The following is a 17,381-nucleotide window of genomic DNA, read 5'->3' on the forward strand; positions in this document are numbered from 1 at the left end:
CTATCACTTCGAAATCGAAGTTGGGTTACTCCTTCCAATCACAAGGACTGAGAGCCAAGGAAATGGCTTCTCTTAATAAAATAAAATTAGAGTGTTGTCAAGAGACAAATAAGGAACAAATACTGGGCAATAAAGTACCAGACAATGAAAATGAAAAATACCTGTTGAGTCATCACCCTCTTGCTATTCTGTCATATACTCTTCGCCCACTTTTTTGCTCTGGCCGTTGCTCGGGCAACATGGATCCGTAAGTACAGTCTGACAGTCTCTCATTCCAGCTATTTTATATTATCTCTCACTTCCTGTCTTAGAGATTGTGGCAGACAGACACATGTTATTCACATGCTCCTCAAGGAGGAATCACTGCCCAGGTGCAGGAGTGTGGTTAGCTGATAGGCTCCAAGTATAAATTCTCTCAAAGTCCACTTCAGCATTTTAAACCAAGTCATACTATTCTCTGTGTGGCCTCTGGTCAATGGTGTTTAGAATTGCTCAAACTTCAGATATTTGAGCAGAGAATATGGATGTTTGCATACACTCATGCATTTAATCTACCTACGTATGTGCAGTGGAAGAACAGAAATTAAAGTGCTCCTAAGATGTTTGTAGGAGTAATTGAAGCAACACAACCTCAGGCCAGACTGTAAAGTTAGGAAGAGAAGTAAAGGATAGTCACTGTAGTAGATTAAAAATCTATGAGGCCAGACATAATGATTGTTACCTACTAAAAATAACTCAGGTATTGGAAGTAATTCAGGTTAGAGTGTATGAGACAATAAATAAGTTGGGGAGAGGAATTGGGACTTTGTAGAAGTCAGTGGCAAATATGTTGTAAGAGTAAAATTGTTAAGTAAAATGGATGTCAAAGAAGAGGTTTTGCAGGATAAATGATAAATTTAAAATTCTTCATTGAAATCTTTGAAAACAACCTGGCCATTAACGTTCCTTGGACATATAGAGAGTGTGGGACAATGAGCAGATTTAATTCAAAGATACAATGATAGAAGCTGTATTCTGAGGGGAGATCCAGGTATCAATTAAGTCAATGAAGGAGAAGAAAATTCTCTGATGGAACTAAGGCTGTGTTCATCAGAAATAGTAAAAATGAAAAACACAGTAAAAATGTTTGGTAAGAATATTAACTGTAATGTTTGAATCAATGTCAAAGAATGAAAGAATGGAATAGAAAACAGAAAAGGAGAAAGAAAGAAAGAAGGCTTTAAATTTTACCCAAAAACTTTGAGAATAGAAGCATGGCTAGAACTATCCGGCCTTGAGATTCCAGAGGGGATTGTGATGTCAGGTTGTTATCTAGACCAGACCTGGATGTGCTGAGCTCACTGTACGCCCATGTCATCCAACACGTTTGTCAGGCCTGAGGCTGGATTTTGCTATCCATTTTTGTGTTATTATGCAATCAGCAAACCGTTATTGACTACTTCCCCATTTCAAGTGCCATCTAGGTTGAGAATATAGCATGACTTTGCTCCTGCTTCAAGGATTTTACAGCCTCTTGTGGGAGATAAACAAGTAAACAAGCTGGGAATAGTCAACATGGGAGACGCTATAATGGGCAGAGTGAATTGTGTGACAGGAACACAAAGGAGAGTCTACAAACCCAATCATGTGCAATCAACAAAGATTCCCCTTGGCACTAAAGCTGTATGAGTTTTGAAGAGTAAGTGGGAGCCAGCAAAGTCAGTGAGCAGAATCTCTGGAGTGGAGAAAGCAAATATACATTTTAAAATTTTACACATTGAGATATACCTGGACAATGCTTCAGAGATGAATGTGGCACATTAGAGGACGTTTAATTAGTCAATGTGACTGAAGTCCTTGTGAGTTTGAGGCAAGGATGGCAAGACTTGTGGGAAAATAGGTAAACAAGAGCACATCCTCGAGGGCCTTGCTGACCAGAAAGAATTTAAACTTTTTCTGCAGAAAAGAGCTTTTAAGCAAGGGAATGACATAATAAAGTTTTATTTTGTAGAGTGCTCTGAGCATTGTGAAAAATTCATTGTAGATGTGTGTTGGGCACAGTTAGATGTCGTTTGTCTTAATCTGGGTTGCCTGCTCTGATAGAGACAGGGGGATAGAGAAAAGGAGATAGACTTGAGGGACATTGTCAGGGTTCTAGCACATGTGGAAATGGTTGTCAGTGTGCTATTGTATTTGCTATGTTTATTAGAAATAGAAGAAATAAATACAAGCAATAAGTTACCTCAAAATATTTCTTTTAGGAATTTTGACAATGCAAAGGCAATTTTTAGAAGGAATTGACCATGGGAAGATAAAATAGAGGCACATATAAAACACAATTCTTTAACACTTCGGTAGTGTACTATGCTATTCTTATCTTTAGTTTTTTTTCATGATTTGTTGGGAAATCCAATACAGAACCAAATATCCATTTATCAATAGGATTTCATTTTTGTTTTATTTGCTAATAAATATCTAACAAATTGAAATAAAATTTTAGTTTTGTTAGTATTATATGTATATTTAATATTCAATATATATTTTCATTTATATTCATATATGTGTATTCATATTATATATGTATAAAATAGATATGTTAGTTTTTAAAAATTTGTTTCTAGTAGACTTTAATATTACTGCTACATTACATAGATGATAAATATGAATTTTATATTGCTGCTTTTCGAAATTAGAATGCAAATAGTATTTTCCATGTATATTTTCCTCAAAATACTTTTAATTGCCATAACGTTTAAAATCTGTTTGATTAGTACCTTTTCAGCAATCTCTAAACAATAAGACAATCTAAGCTGATACACAAATAATGATGATATAGTAACGCTTGTTGAGGGCTTAATTTATGCCAGTCACATGGCTAACAAAATTACATTTAATCTTTTATTTAGCCCTTACAGCAAACTTAGTGCATGGTCCTTGTAATATCAGTACTTAACAGAGGTTATTTATTCATATATATATTTCATTAAAGTACATTCATTGACCAACAACTATGTATCATTTGTTAAAATTAAATACAAAATAGAGATGACTTGAGAATTTCCTGAATAGACAAGACCATTTAAGCCATGTAAGCAAAACTAAATCTAGCTTATTTCATGAACATAAGCGAAAATTAACTTAGATTTCTTGTAAATGCCTCTGGCAATCGTAAAAGAAACTTAGGTCATCTTCCTAAAAATAGTATAAGATAATCACTTTTAAACAATCCCCTACCGTCTGGAAACTCCTATTGTAATAATCAATCATTGTAAGATTAAATAACTTGCTATTTTCACTTTATAAGCCATCCTATAACTTCATGCCCCTGAGCTTCATAGTAATTTTTGTTTTTGGAGACTCCCAGTCTGCAAACTGCTCTTATATATACAATAAACACTTACTAAATACTATGTATTAATTAGGTGATTTCAATTTCACTATTTCTGGATTTTTGACGTATTGAAACAAAGTATATAAAGATCCCTGCTCTGTTGGAGGATATATTCTAGCTGTGGGTGACAGACAATAAACAATGAAACTAATAAATAAATTCATAACTGAATTATATAGGCTATTGAGAAGTGATAACTGCTATGGAATTTAAACAGCCAAAAGAAGTACAGCAGGGTAATAGGGATTGAGATGTCCTGGGTGGATAGGAGTTCAGGGGGCAGGATTAAACAGTGGGTGAATGTAAGCTTCATTGAAAAGGTGATATTTGATCAAAGAGGTGTCGACATTAATTGAGATAGCAAAGTGGAAATTTGGGAAAAGCATTCCAAGCAGAAGAAACTAGGGTTTTCAGCGAGTAATTTGAGGAAGGGAGGGGGAGAGAGGTTATGGGAAGCTTCTAAACAAGAGAGTGACATACTCTCACCTATATTGTTAAAGGATAGTTCTGGCCTAGAAGGGACTATGGGAAGGCAAAGATACAGGCAAGGAGAACTGTTAGAAGACTTTTGAAATAATATAGGATTGAAGTGATGCTTAGGCTATAGTAGAAGCAGCGGGGACGGTGAGAATGAATCTGATTCTGAATTGTCTGTCAGATTGAATGTCAGCTGGGAAGTAAGTGGGTAGTCAAGGATAACTTGATGGGCTTGACCCATGGGATTGTGAGAATGGGGGGGTCATCAACATAAATGGAAAGTTGTGGGTAAAGCAGGCTTTAGGGAAAATCAGAAATGCATCTTTGAAAGTGTTGAGATTGAGATTAAACATCTAGAGCAAGATATATTTGCCAGTGAATATATTAATCTGAAATTTGTGAGAGAAGTCGGGGCTAGAAAAATAAATTGGGAAGTAGTTAATATATAAATAATATTTAAAACTATGGATTGGAGGAGATTACCAGGGAAGTGAGTGTAGATAGATGAGAGAAGGGTCCTGGAGCTCTCCAACAGACAGAGTGACAGGAAAAGCCAGTAAAGAAGGCTGATAGGTACCAATGAGGAAAGAGTGAAAACAGGAGAGTACGATATCCTTGGAGTCAAATGAAAGTATTTTAAGGAGGAGGAATAATCAACTATCGCATGCAGAGAATTTATCATTGGATTCAACAACAAAGTAATCATTGACCTCGTTAAGGTGAGCAGATCTAGTGGAATGGTGGAAACCAAAGTCTGTTGGAGAGTTTTCAGAGAGAATGGGTGGAAAGAAATTGGAGACAGTAATGTGACAAACAGAAGCAAAGAAGCAATACCTAGCAAAGTAAGGGTTGGAAAGAAGTGTTCTGGTTGCTTTTAATTTCAATGAGGGGCAAAGTAACGGTTTCTTTGGATACTGATGCAAATGGTCCATTTGAGAGCAAAGAACAGATGATGCTGGAATAGCACAGAATCACTAAAGTTATGTCTTGTGTCAAGGGAAGAAAACAGGTGCTGGTGCAGAAGTAGAAGGAGCCCCTGTAACTAGGCTAATGGAAGACCCATCTGTAGTAAGATGCAAGATGACAGAGTTGTGGGATTCAGGTGCTGGTAGTTGGGTAGATGTGGTATGTGGCTCTCTAGTCTAGGTAATCAGCTAAAAATGAAGTTGGAAAGGGAGGCATTATAGTTTGAGAAAAGAGTAGAGATTGAAGTGTTACCTTGGAAAAGCGGGGAGTAAATGTTCTAGGAACCTGCAGAATAGCATGATTGCTTGACAGCATTGAGGGCACCCTTTGGGTTTGTTGTTATTGATTGAAAGTGGGGTGAGTCACCCAGGCTATATTCCTCCTCCAGCTGCACACATGTAGCGTGGAGTAGACCCAAGTCTACATTTAATCAAGGTTTTGCTTTTGCCAAATGAGAGAGAGAGGAAGAAATTAAAGGAGTAAAGGAGCTGAGATTGTAAGGAAAGAGAGTGATTATAATAATTTATCATGGATTTAAGTTGGGTAAGGAGGAGAGAAAAGATATCAAGGAAACAATGATCAGTAAAAATTTGGTAGAATCAGTGAACTGGAGGCTCTGGTGGAGTTGAAATGTTGATAAAATTATGGTACAAGACAGAGAGAACTGGAAAGGAAGGTGGAAGTGATCACAGAGAGAGATGCATGGAATTTAGATTGCGATGATGGCCATTATTGGTAATGACAAGGTCTAGCGATGACCGTGAGGATGACTGAAATTTATGAACTGAGATTTAGATTAATTGATTTTTTAGAAAGTTAAGTAGGCTAGTGCCAGGTTTCTAACCCAGGATGTCTGACCTCAAAGCTCATACAATACTGCTTCAAATTTTTATTTGCAAATTTTCTATTTTAGCTATAGACTAATATCAACTTCTTGGTAACTTCTGTTGGCTGGTATTGCTGCCAGGAAAATGCAACGTATTTTGGATCTAATGGGGTGCAACTTTCCATTTGTTCTGAGAAATGCTGAAGAGCTTTAACCCCAGACGGGGCTTTCAGCGCGTCCTCAGCTGCATCCGCTGCACAAGTGTAGGGTTCCCAGCCGTCCTTCACTCGTGCAGTACTCAAAGGAGTTCTCAGTGAGGGCTTTGGCCAGGAGGGAAGTTCCTTTTAGAATTTTATCTCTTAGCATCTCACTTACTCCTCCAGTTTCCAGGAAATGCTCTTCCCTTTCATATCACTCTCAAATTTAAAATGCACATATGTTACTCTTGGAGTTGTTTATTTACGTCTGTATTCTCAACGTGGCTCTGTATGGACCGATGTAAAATCCGACAGCACAAGGGCTGTTTGTATTTAAACCACTTTTTGTTTCTCATAACAGCGAGAAATATATCTTGCTTAATAAATGGTATTGATAATCATAGTTATTTGTGTTCCCTAAAGACTAAAATCATTCTTATAATTACTGAATAGTAAACTATGTTGGGGGGTGGCCAGAAGAAAGACAAAAAAGGTTTGTTCCTATGAATGCTATACAACAATACACTAAAAATAAATCTTGGTAATAATTATTCAAGTAAAAACCATGTGACTCTTTTCTTCCAAGTTTTCTGAATTAAGACTCAGAGCCAAGCTAAATGTTAGTGAGTGTGGGCATGACTACCAATCATGTAAGCTGTCTCTTTTTTTTAACTTCTGAAACCATGTTTTAAGGCAAGTGTTTTTCATAGAGACAGAGATTGGATTGGGGGTTACCAGAGGGGAAGGGGGGAGGGAGGAGGGCGAAAGGGATAATTCAGCACCCGTGTGTGGTGATGGGTTGTAATTAGTATTTGGATGGTGAACATGATGTAATCTATGCAGAAATAGAAGTATAATGATGTACACCTGAAATTTATACAATGTTATAAACCAGTTACTGCAATAAACAAAAAATTAAAAAAAAAAAAGACAAGTGTTTTTTACTGTTATAAAGCAAAGGGAAAAAATCCCTAAGGGATGAATCTGGTTTTATCATCTGCTTCATAATGAAGAAGATGTTAATTCAAAGAAGCTAATAGTTATCTAATTTAGTCAGAAGGAATCACATTTCTTAAAATTTTTTCCTATTATTTTAAAAGTTTGAAGACAGCTTTTTATTAAAAAATAATGTTCTAGAATAACATTTCACTTTGTAAATGTGGGCCTACTGAGAATAAATCTGTTATAGACTCTAAAACTCTTTATCAATTATCTTGTAGTCATACATGTTCTTCACCATACTTACTGCTTCATGCAAAGATAGATTTATAGAGTTTCAGGGGATCCATAAAACTATGTTCAGTTGCAGAAAATATGGCTGAAATTTTGAGATGCAGTCAAGTGCCCAAGCACTCTATTTCCAGAATCTAAAGAAATTACCAAAACTTCAAAGAAAGAAAAGAGGGAGAGGGAAAGGGAGGGAAGGAAGTAAAGAGAGGCATTATCTATAGTCAGAGAGAAATAAATTAAATAAGTAAATAAATAAAAGGATAGAAAGTATATCTCATGAATTCACAACTTATAAAAGCATTGATTCAAAAATGTCTGTGGAGACTGAGAGGAACTCGCTAAGTCAGAGAGGTGAAGGCAAATTTGGGTAAGGTGGCTTGACAAAGGGAAACCTAATGTTAGATAATTGCATTTAAGGGACAGGTGTCCCAAAAAGAAACCTTACACAAAAGACTTTGGAAGGAGTAGGAAATCTGTGCAGTAGTGGTTTTATCTAATGAGGACCAAAGGGAAAAATAAGTGAAGAGATGATCTGTGAGTAAATGCTGAAGTCCAAAGGAGGATCAACTGAAAGAAAAAAAATAAAGTAAAATAAAATAATGAAATTAATAAAATTAATAAATATGATCAAATAAAAAAATATGAACTCTACTTCAAGAAACAAGAAAAATAATTAAAATACCATTTATTTTCTCAATTTGATTAAAAAGGACATGGTCTATATGTATAGGTAAATACATTACCATGATAATATAATATGGCAGCGAAATAAATGAAAGAGGGGGTTTAACTTGGGAGTTGACATGTGACATGTAAGGTTCAGATATTCTAAATATAATTCTGGAGCACAGATACTATACTCAACAGGAGAAAACTGCAGCTCATAAATATCATCGTGAGGTAAAATAGATAACTTGCCAAAATCAGGATAAAAATCCAGTTCTTCATGAATACAAATTCCATGTTATTTCCATTATAATAGATCGTACTATGTACTGAGGGACATTTATGTACAGAGAAAATATTATCAAAGAATTGAAAAACAGAAACACTGTGATATAAGCTACAAGAATTATAAATTTAAAACTTAAAAATCTATAGGGGGAAGAAACTTAAATGCTAAATTGTTGATTTCCTCTTTAGACTTTTGTTTTTACCTGAAGGATTGGGTGTCATGTGGACAAAGTTCAAGATTGATGCATTTTGGTAAAATCAGTTTGTTAGAGCGATGATATTAAGACAGACAGCTATGCTCAATATCAATATCCTGTATCAGTCCATACATTTTACATGGACAAGTTACTATGCCTCAGTAATTGGTACCAGCATTATTCTACATGAATGGGTCTCAAATATGCACCAACGGTCATGAGGTCTAAGTCAGTGTGAATAGCTCTGTCACTTATGGTCATATTTTATTTAATTGGTCTTCAAATGACATATATTCTCATTAATATTAACATAATTTATTAATTTTTCTCTTGGGAGGCACTATGTTAATGCTGATAACAAGTATGTCAAACCTTTCCTAGTAGTAAGAAAGAAATTTAAAGTGTATGCCTTAAGAAATTTTAAATCATTCTCTAGAGATTGTAGATAATGTATGTAAGATGGCATGTCTGAGTTCAATCGCATCGGGCAAGGACTATGAAAATGACACCGATTATATTTGGGATCTGAGATATCTGCATTTGACTATTACTCCTCAGCTCTGTTACCCTTTGTCACCACTTTGAAGCACTTAAATGTCTTTAGTAAGTTGCTTTACAAATTTATGTGACAATAGTGATTCTTGCAGAGTCATTTAAAGTGTTTTTAAAAATTTTACTTAATTTTATTTTTTACAGGAACCCACTCCATCATATTATTATTACTTTATATTGGCAAACATTAGGGATTTCCCACTTGGATACAACTAAACAAAAAGAAACTTCTCTATAATGCAAAATTTATATCAAACCACCTGATTGTTTTTATTATTACTGTTTTATTGTCAAATATCATTAACATTTTTTAATTTACAAAAGAACAGATGAGACTGTCAGGGGATTTATTGTACCCTACCAAAACACGCTATTGCATTAAAATAATTTGTCAATTTTATGGGATTTAACCGAAGACCTAGCATTTAGGCAAAGTATTCATCCTAAGTCACCAAGAATTATGATAATCAACTGATTCATTTTTAACTGCATCAAGGTGGTATATAAATTTAATAAACTAATAAATTTAAACAACTTAACACATAGAAGTTGTCAGTACTCAGTAATTTGTAACTGTTACTATTATTCCAAACTCTCTCTCGCTTACACCCTGTGAATATCATTGCTTATAGTAGATTTCATAATATTGACTTTTTAAAATTGAGTGCTTAAATGACAATCTTCTCATTCAAAGTTTTAAAATTTTTATTTACAGTGTTAAAAGTAGACCTAAGTGTTAAGATTTAATACAGAGTTTGTGATTCTAATTTCTTTTAAAACAAACCTTTTCAGGATCAGTGTTATATCAAGTCTAACAATGGGTTGTTGTCATCTGATCTACAATTGGTGGTAAATTTCGGGGCCACAACGCTTCTGCTAATTAAGGTGAGTCAGGGAAAACAAAGAAAAATAATTAAGGAATGTCAAGGGTAAGTATTTCTGACATAAAAATAGCCTGGTTCTCCTGCTGTGCAAGCGACTGTTGTGGAATCTGGTAAGCAACTTCATTAATGAGGGTAATTATCTCTTCCTGTTTTTTAACTATTGTTAATTTTTGAAAGTTCCTTTAGCAAGAGCTTGCCAGAAGTTGTCATGATACCACAAACAAGGTTATTAAGTAGATATTGAGAGTTCTGAGGTGAGATACACATGTAGAATATCATTTTTAAAAACTCAATTTATTTATTTGACATTTTAAACATTCCTGAAGGTAACATAGCAACTTCCATTTTTATGGCTAACTTAGATTAATGCACTGAAAGATTTAAAATGATTGAAATGGCTGAAAAGTTGTCTACAGTAAAATTAAGGAAAGTATTTTGGAAATTCCCCAGCTTTTTAGTTGTTAGTGCTCATGGATTTGAAAGATTTGAAGACTAGGATTTAATGGTTTCTCAAGATTTTTTGTGACATTGTGATTTATAGTAAGAAATATATATTTGTTCTTCCTCCTTGCTTCTGGTACAGAGCTCCTAAAATTCTTGGAATTTCCTAAGTGATGAGAGTGAAAGGTGTCTTTTGGAAAACACATCAGGATGGGGCTGGTTGCCAGTGGAGCCAATCATGTGATTAGAGGATTAGAACTTTCAGCCCCACCCCCTGACATCTGATTGAATCAATCAGTTCATCACTCATGCCTATGTAATGAAGCCTCCATAAAAATCCTAAAAGACAGGATTCAGAGAGCTTCTGGGTTGGTGAGCACGTGAAGGTGCTGGGAGAGTGGCATGCTCAGAGAGCATGGAAGTTTCGCACCCCTCCCCACATACCTTACCCTAGGCATCTCTTCCTTCAGCTTGTTCCTGAGTTATTTCTTTTTATAATAAACCGACCATCTAATAAGTATGTTTCTCTGAGTTCTGTGGGCCACTCTAGCAAATTAATCCAACCCAAAGAGGAGGTTGTGGGAACCTCTGTCTTATAGCCAGTTGGTTAGAAGTACCAACAATGACCTGGACTTGTGATTGACTGATGTCCAAGTAGGGGATCATAGGGACCTCCAATCTGAAGTCATTTGGTTAAAAGCACAGGTAATAACCCGGGTTGGTGACTGGCATCTGAAATGGGGACGTGGAGTGGGAATAGCAATCTTGTAGGACTGAGCCCCCAACCTGTGGATTCTGATGCTTTCTCTCTGGGTTGGCATCAGATATATCTGGATATATCCGTCGGAGATAGCATCAGAATTTAGTTGAATTGTAGGACACCCTGCCAGTGTCTGAGAATTCCTTGGATGTGAGGGGAAGCCCCCCTCCACATGGTTGGAAATTAGTGGTCTAGAACGAATTTTTTTTTTTTTTTTTTTTTTTGCGAGGAAGATCAGCCCTGAGCTAACGTCCGTGCTAATCCTCCTCTTTTTGCTGAGGAAGACCGGCTCTGAGCTAACATCTATTGCCAATCCTCCTCCTTTTTTTCCCCAAAGCCCCAGTAGATAGTTGTATGTCGTAGTTGCACATCCTTCTAGTTGCTGTATGTGGGACGCGGCCTCAGCATGGCCGGAGAAGTGGTGCGTCGGTGCACGCCCGGGATCCAAACCTGGGCTGCCAGTAGTGGAGCGCGCGCACTTAACTGCCAAGCCATGAGGCCGGCCACTAGAACCAAATTTACTTTCCAATATATCAGCTTAGGTCAGTCCATCTCTACCCTAAGACTTTATAGTATTTGGAAACAAAAATTTGACACTATAAAACACTTCAATGAAAATTGCCTTTAATTCAGAGAAGGAATTGAATTTTATTAAGCACCTACTCTCTTCTAAATCACTACAATTCTGTAGAAGATTTCAACTAAGTGCTTTGATGCAGTAAATTCTAAGGATCCTCTATGTTTTATATTAGATCATTAATTTTTAGAAATATACTGGTTATTATCACATCATTATGGCATCTCTTCTTTGTTTATCCACATGCATGTGTATTTTAATTTCCATTCATAGGAATTATTGCTCAATCTCTTTTGCTATATCTCTGATTTAGTCCCACATGTTTTAGTCTTTGGCCATTATGTAAATAAGATACTACTTCCAGTATTCAAATTAAAATGTAACATATGGACAGCCAGGTGTCCTTTTATTATAAAAGAGCTTGAGAATTTTGGAAAATATTTTACACAGCCAACCCCTTCACACTGTATACTTCAACCTTAAAATATGGGAATTAATAGAGTAGTACTTGCTAATTCTCTGTTCGAAGATGTGTAAAGCTGGGATTTCCCTCTTCTGTTCCTAGAAATAACCTAAAAGCAACAATCTAAAACCAAAATGAAGCATTTCATTTCTTTTAGAAAACTAGGAGAAAATTAGAGCCGACATATAAGGACTAGTTGGAAGACCTTCCAGGATGTGTGAAGAGACCTGAGAATCATAAGGAAGGTATTGATGAGACAGGATCCAAAGAGGGGTGATCAAAGAAGAGCCAGTCGAATCCAGTTCTCAAAGGCCAGGTGCAAAATCCAAACCACTCTATGCACAGGGAAAGGACTAGACAGACTGATAGCAGAGAGCAGTTGAAATCCAGCGTGGTGTCAGAAAGAGACTCTGCAGAACCAATGGGGAATGGTATGGAAAATCTATTTTTGTAGGATGCAACATGTCTCTGTGGGAGGAAAATAACCAGTCTTTGCATTTAAAATAACTATATAGATAATAAAAAACTAAAACAATTCATACGGACTTTATTCTTTCTGAGTTAGGGAGAAATAAACAAAAACTAATTTACCCATAAATATTTGACTACTAAGGAAAATTACAGGTAATCAGAAACACTTCCTTGCCCCCATATCCCCACACCAAAAAAACCCACCAAAGACCTATATGTATTTGTGTGTGTGTGTGTGTGTATATCTGATAAAGTCACCTGTGTAAAGCTGATAAAAAAAGGAAACAAGGAAATAATCAATAATTTGAACTTGTGTCTTCTGATTCCAAGTAGAATATAGTAGATGATGGCAGATTGGCTCTTCTGCCTAAACAACCAGAAAAGATGGGATAAAAAATGATAACTCATCTTTTGAAGGGTGTAGAATGATGCAGGGACAAATGCAAGCAGAGGAGCTGAGAATCTGGAAGGGCAGAATCTTGTTCAGGTCAGTGACCTGCAGAAATTTCATCCAGGCTGATTCACTGTGAGAGAGGAAAAGTGACTAACATCAGATGTTACATCCATAGAAAGAAGCTGGAGGTGAAGAGAGATCATCCCCACCTGGCTGGTTTCCCCTGGGATATTTACAAATACTGGGGGGCAGAATGGAGCAGGGAATGCTGCCAACACAGCGTGGGCAGCAGAGTAACAGCCGAGCAAAAAGCTTTTGAAAAGCAGACCAGAGTTTTTCTCCAGTCTGGTGAGACAGTGATTGGAGGGGCTGAGGTAACAGGCCCAGAGAATCCACAAGGCTCTCAGATAAAACCCTGAATACTTAGGGACAAACCATGGGCAGATAGTATTGTTTTGACTGGATTACCATGATCTATCTGACTCTATATGCCCTTCCAAGAGAGAGTCAGAAGAGAAAGAAAAAATCACACAGTCTTAGTGAAAAATCCCAATAAAAAGAATCAGGGCTCCTTTTCTAGAGCTGAGGCAGAGAAAGAGCTAGATGAGTCTAGAATGTATTATTGTGCCACAAAGCAACAAAGTGCTCAAAGTATGAAATTAACAGGTCAAATGGACAGATAATCTATCTTGAAGGGGTCTCCACTGGGCAAATGCTGGAGAATTTGGCCATCAAAAATAATTATTCTAATAATATAACATTAAATGAAATATAAAACCTGAATCCATTGAGATGTAAATAAATAAATCAAAGAATTAAAAGCTTCATGAGGAACTGGATACTTACATAGTTTTAAAGTACCGCCCCTAAATTCTTATCAATTCTAAAGAGGAGAATTACAATTTTGCAGTAGAGAAGCCTGACAAATTCTTAATCCAGTGATTAACATCAACATCATCAGTAATGGGCAAGTTGAAAGTGCACTCTACCGAATAGGATGCAATCAGGAAAACACAGCATTACTTCCAGACAAACATGCTTAACTTGAATCTAAACATGAAGCAATATCAAACAAACCCAAACCCAATTGGAGGGGCACTCTACAAAATAACCAGCCCGTAATCTCTAAAACTGTCAAGGTCATGAATGATAGGTAAGAAACTTGGGACTTATCCAAAGTGAAAGACTCCAGAGCAAGATGAAAACTAAATGCAATGATCCTGAACTGAACTCTCTTGTCGTAAAGATATTATTGGGACATTCAGTGAAACATGAATGAGGTCTAAGGATTAGGTGGTGGTAATGCATCAATGCTAATTTGTTGATTTTGTTAGTGCACTGTGGTCATAGGGGACTCTTTTTGTTTGTAGAAATTAACATTCAATTATTTCAGGGTGATGGGGAATCTCAATCTCAAATGATTCAGGAAAAATAAAAGTTCTGCATCTTATGCTTGGAAAATTTTTGTACATTTGTGATTATTTCAAAATCAAATATTTAAAAAAAAATAAGCCATGTAAAATAAGCATTATTTTAATGATTTACATATTATCCCAATTTTTCTTGCTTTGATATTTTAAAGGTTCTTAAATATTTGTTTTGGTAGAATTAACTTTTTCGTAGAAGGGCAATCAGTGTGAAAAAATATTCAAATACAGAAAAATGTTCTATATACTTCAAATCAATCAAGAGAATTTTAACCATTGAAATAATAGAATGCTTGAAATTTGAGCTAGCTAATCAGACTAAAAATGATGAATTTACCATTAACAAAAACACATTCCAACAAAATTGCAAGACAAACAATACTATCTTAATTAAAAAAGAGAAAAACAGAGGAATGGGGGCTTTGTTTTCTTTTTGCTTAACTGTTACATATTTGACCAAAAGGAAAGTAAAATCCACTTCAAAGAAATGTCTTTTATATTGTCTTCTGCAAATCAGAGTCTCAAGTATTTGCTGCTTCAACATGCACAGCGTGATAGCATGGTGTGGGATCAGTTCTTGCTGGAGGGTAATTTGTGGCATATGTATATTCAATTATAGAAATAACTGTGATGTAAGATAATTTATATAAGAGACCTTAGAAATGTGACCACATATTTTAGGCTTTGTTAAAAATGAATATATGCATTAGATCCCTTTCGATATTTATATCTGAACAACTGAAGAATGTGTTAGTAAGCATGCTTTGTTTTTTAAGTTTCTAAGTTTGAAATGGGTATACTGAAAGAAAATGGAGATTTTGAAGTAAGAGTTGGGATATTATGGACTCCATTTCATTTTTGTTGGTACCCTGCTGCTTTCGAAGACGCTATTGTGATTTAGTGCATGGGCTCTGGAATTAGAGTACCCGGAACCTACAGACCACCAGTGTGCGCCGGGGATCTGAACCTGCGAACACTGGGCCGCGAAAGCAGAGCGCGCGCACTTAACTGCTGTGCCACCGGGCTGACCCCCTACAAAAGACATATTTTTAAGAATAAGTAGTAACTAATTGTCATTTTATAATTGCTACTGTAGTCTTTTCTCAAGATGGGATTTGGACTTCTGTCTGCATAACTAGTGTGCACAGGGTGGTGGAGCATTATGAAATAATTAATGATTTCCAGCAATTTAATGGCAGCTAGAGCAAAGGATGGATCATGGCTTTGTCCTTCTAGGACACCATGAAATGATGAATTTATGTGTAATATGTATACTACACACACAAACATCTTTTTATGGTTTGCTAGCTATAAGTACTGATGAAGTGATAAAGTAAGAAAGTAAGGAAATTTTTCTGAGTTTGTTTTTTTTCTTTGGGAAAATCTCCTTTTGCTCATCTGCTTCATGCAGCTAAACTCATATCAAATCTTTTATTTCTAGTTTAACTTTTGCTTTAGCTTTTGTTTAGCTTCTCTTTTGCTATAGTCGTATGATGTCACTATCTAAGGTGTTTTGATGTACAGCTCACATGTAATAAACTATGACAAATAATGCTATATCTGTGACTATGCTAAGTGAATTTTGAAGTCAAATTAAGATTGACAAGAAAAGCCACTCTTTGTATGATAGCAAGTAACTTGGTAAAAATAATGATACTCTGGTTTTATGCAGATATTTACGGCCTTTTCCAATGCTATAATGCCCTCTGTGCACTCAAGGAGAATCAGTGAAACAAACACTTGGCTGCTCTGTGCTTACGAGTGCAGCAGAATGGAAATTCTGATGAGAACTGCATGACTATAAGGAAAATGGTAGTTGCACACACCACATTTTTTGAAAACAAAGCAACCATTTTATATTTGATCTCAATAGAGCTGGGGATAACTGATGCTTATCCACTAGGATCTCACAGAGTTCTTTACCATTATTCTCTGGGCACTGAATGCACTTGGACAATACCCTGAGAAACGACGTATTCAACAGAGAATCGCAGTCTGTTGGGAAAATCCTCCCCCGATAGCCTTTGGGACATCTTTTCTATCTCACACTTCACTTCCAGCCTCAGATGAAATCTGCATGACACTGAATCTCTTATATGGGGTTAGGTTCTAAAATCAGCATGGGAAGTGAAAATGTGTATCATCAAGATAACATAACCAGTGAACTGAGGGACACATCCTGTGAGAGGCAGACAGAAATGATGACTGCCTGAGAGAAGAGCAAATCAAATATCTCCTCTCCTCATGTCATATTATCTGTATTTTAAAAATTAAAAAAAAAATACTCAGGCTAACTGAGTTGCCTAAAGAACCTCACTTAGGACTCACATTTCACGTTAGCCAAATTTTGATTCTAATTTCTTTTTACAAAGACTTAGTAGTGTTTTTTCCCAGCTAGACACACTCACAGGCACACACGCTGACTGTAGAGCTCCAACTACATCTTCATAGTCTTTTGTTTCTTTTGTATCTTAGTACCCTTCACAGATCTTTAATTCTCACCTGTTCTAGAAAGTTGATCAGTCTATTCCTCAATGTGGCTCCTCGCCATCAGGCAGACAGCAGATATGTTTCAGGATCATAAGTCACTGCGCCCTGCTTCTGTGGCTATAAAATTGAAAAACTTACATGGGTTACCCCTTCATTCTCAGCTTGTTTGTTGCATCCGTTTAGAAGTTTACAGCCCAGAATTGGTGATGTGAGAATAAACAACACTTCTAATCGCTTTTGTTGCTATCGCTCTATCATTTCAGGCTTAAAATACATAGCGCTTTTTTTTTTCTCATTTCTTTTCCTCATTAATAAAATCTTGACAGCTCAAGCAATGTGTTATATAACCTTGAAAATAGATTTTAAAAAACTTATCGCCACTCAATCTCTCCTAATCTTGATCTACATGCAAAATTGTCACTAATCCTTCTTACGGTTTTTACTGTTCCTCCTTTTTACATGAAAAACTTGAGAATATCTTTGAATGTACATTTCTGTTTAAAATATTTTGATGAGTTACAATGGCATTTGCTAAAATAATTCTGAAATTGATAAATAGATACTTGATCACAAATGGGGTATTTGATAATCTAAATGCTAAGAATGGGAAAATCTTTGTTATTGCAAATATTTCAAATATACATTAGATGAAGTAGTTATCTTAACTGTAAATAACTCATGTAATAGTAACCTTCCTCAGGAGAA

The sequence above is a fragment of the Diceros bicornis genome, chromosome 9, assembly GCF_020826845.1.
Source record: "Diceros bicornis minor isolate mBicDic1 chromosome 9, mDicBic1.mat.cur, whole genome shotgun sequence".
Classification (NCBI taxonomy): Eukaryota; Metazoa; Chordata; class Mammalia; order Perissodactyla; family Rhinocerotidae; genus Diceros; species Diceros bicornis.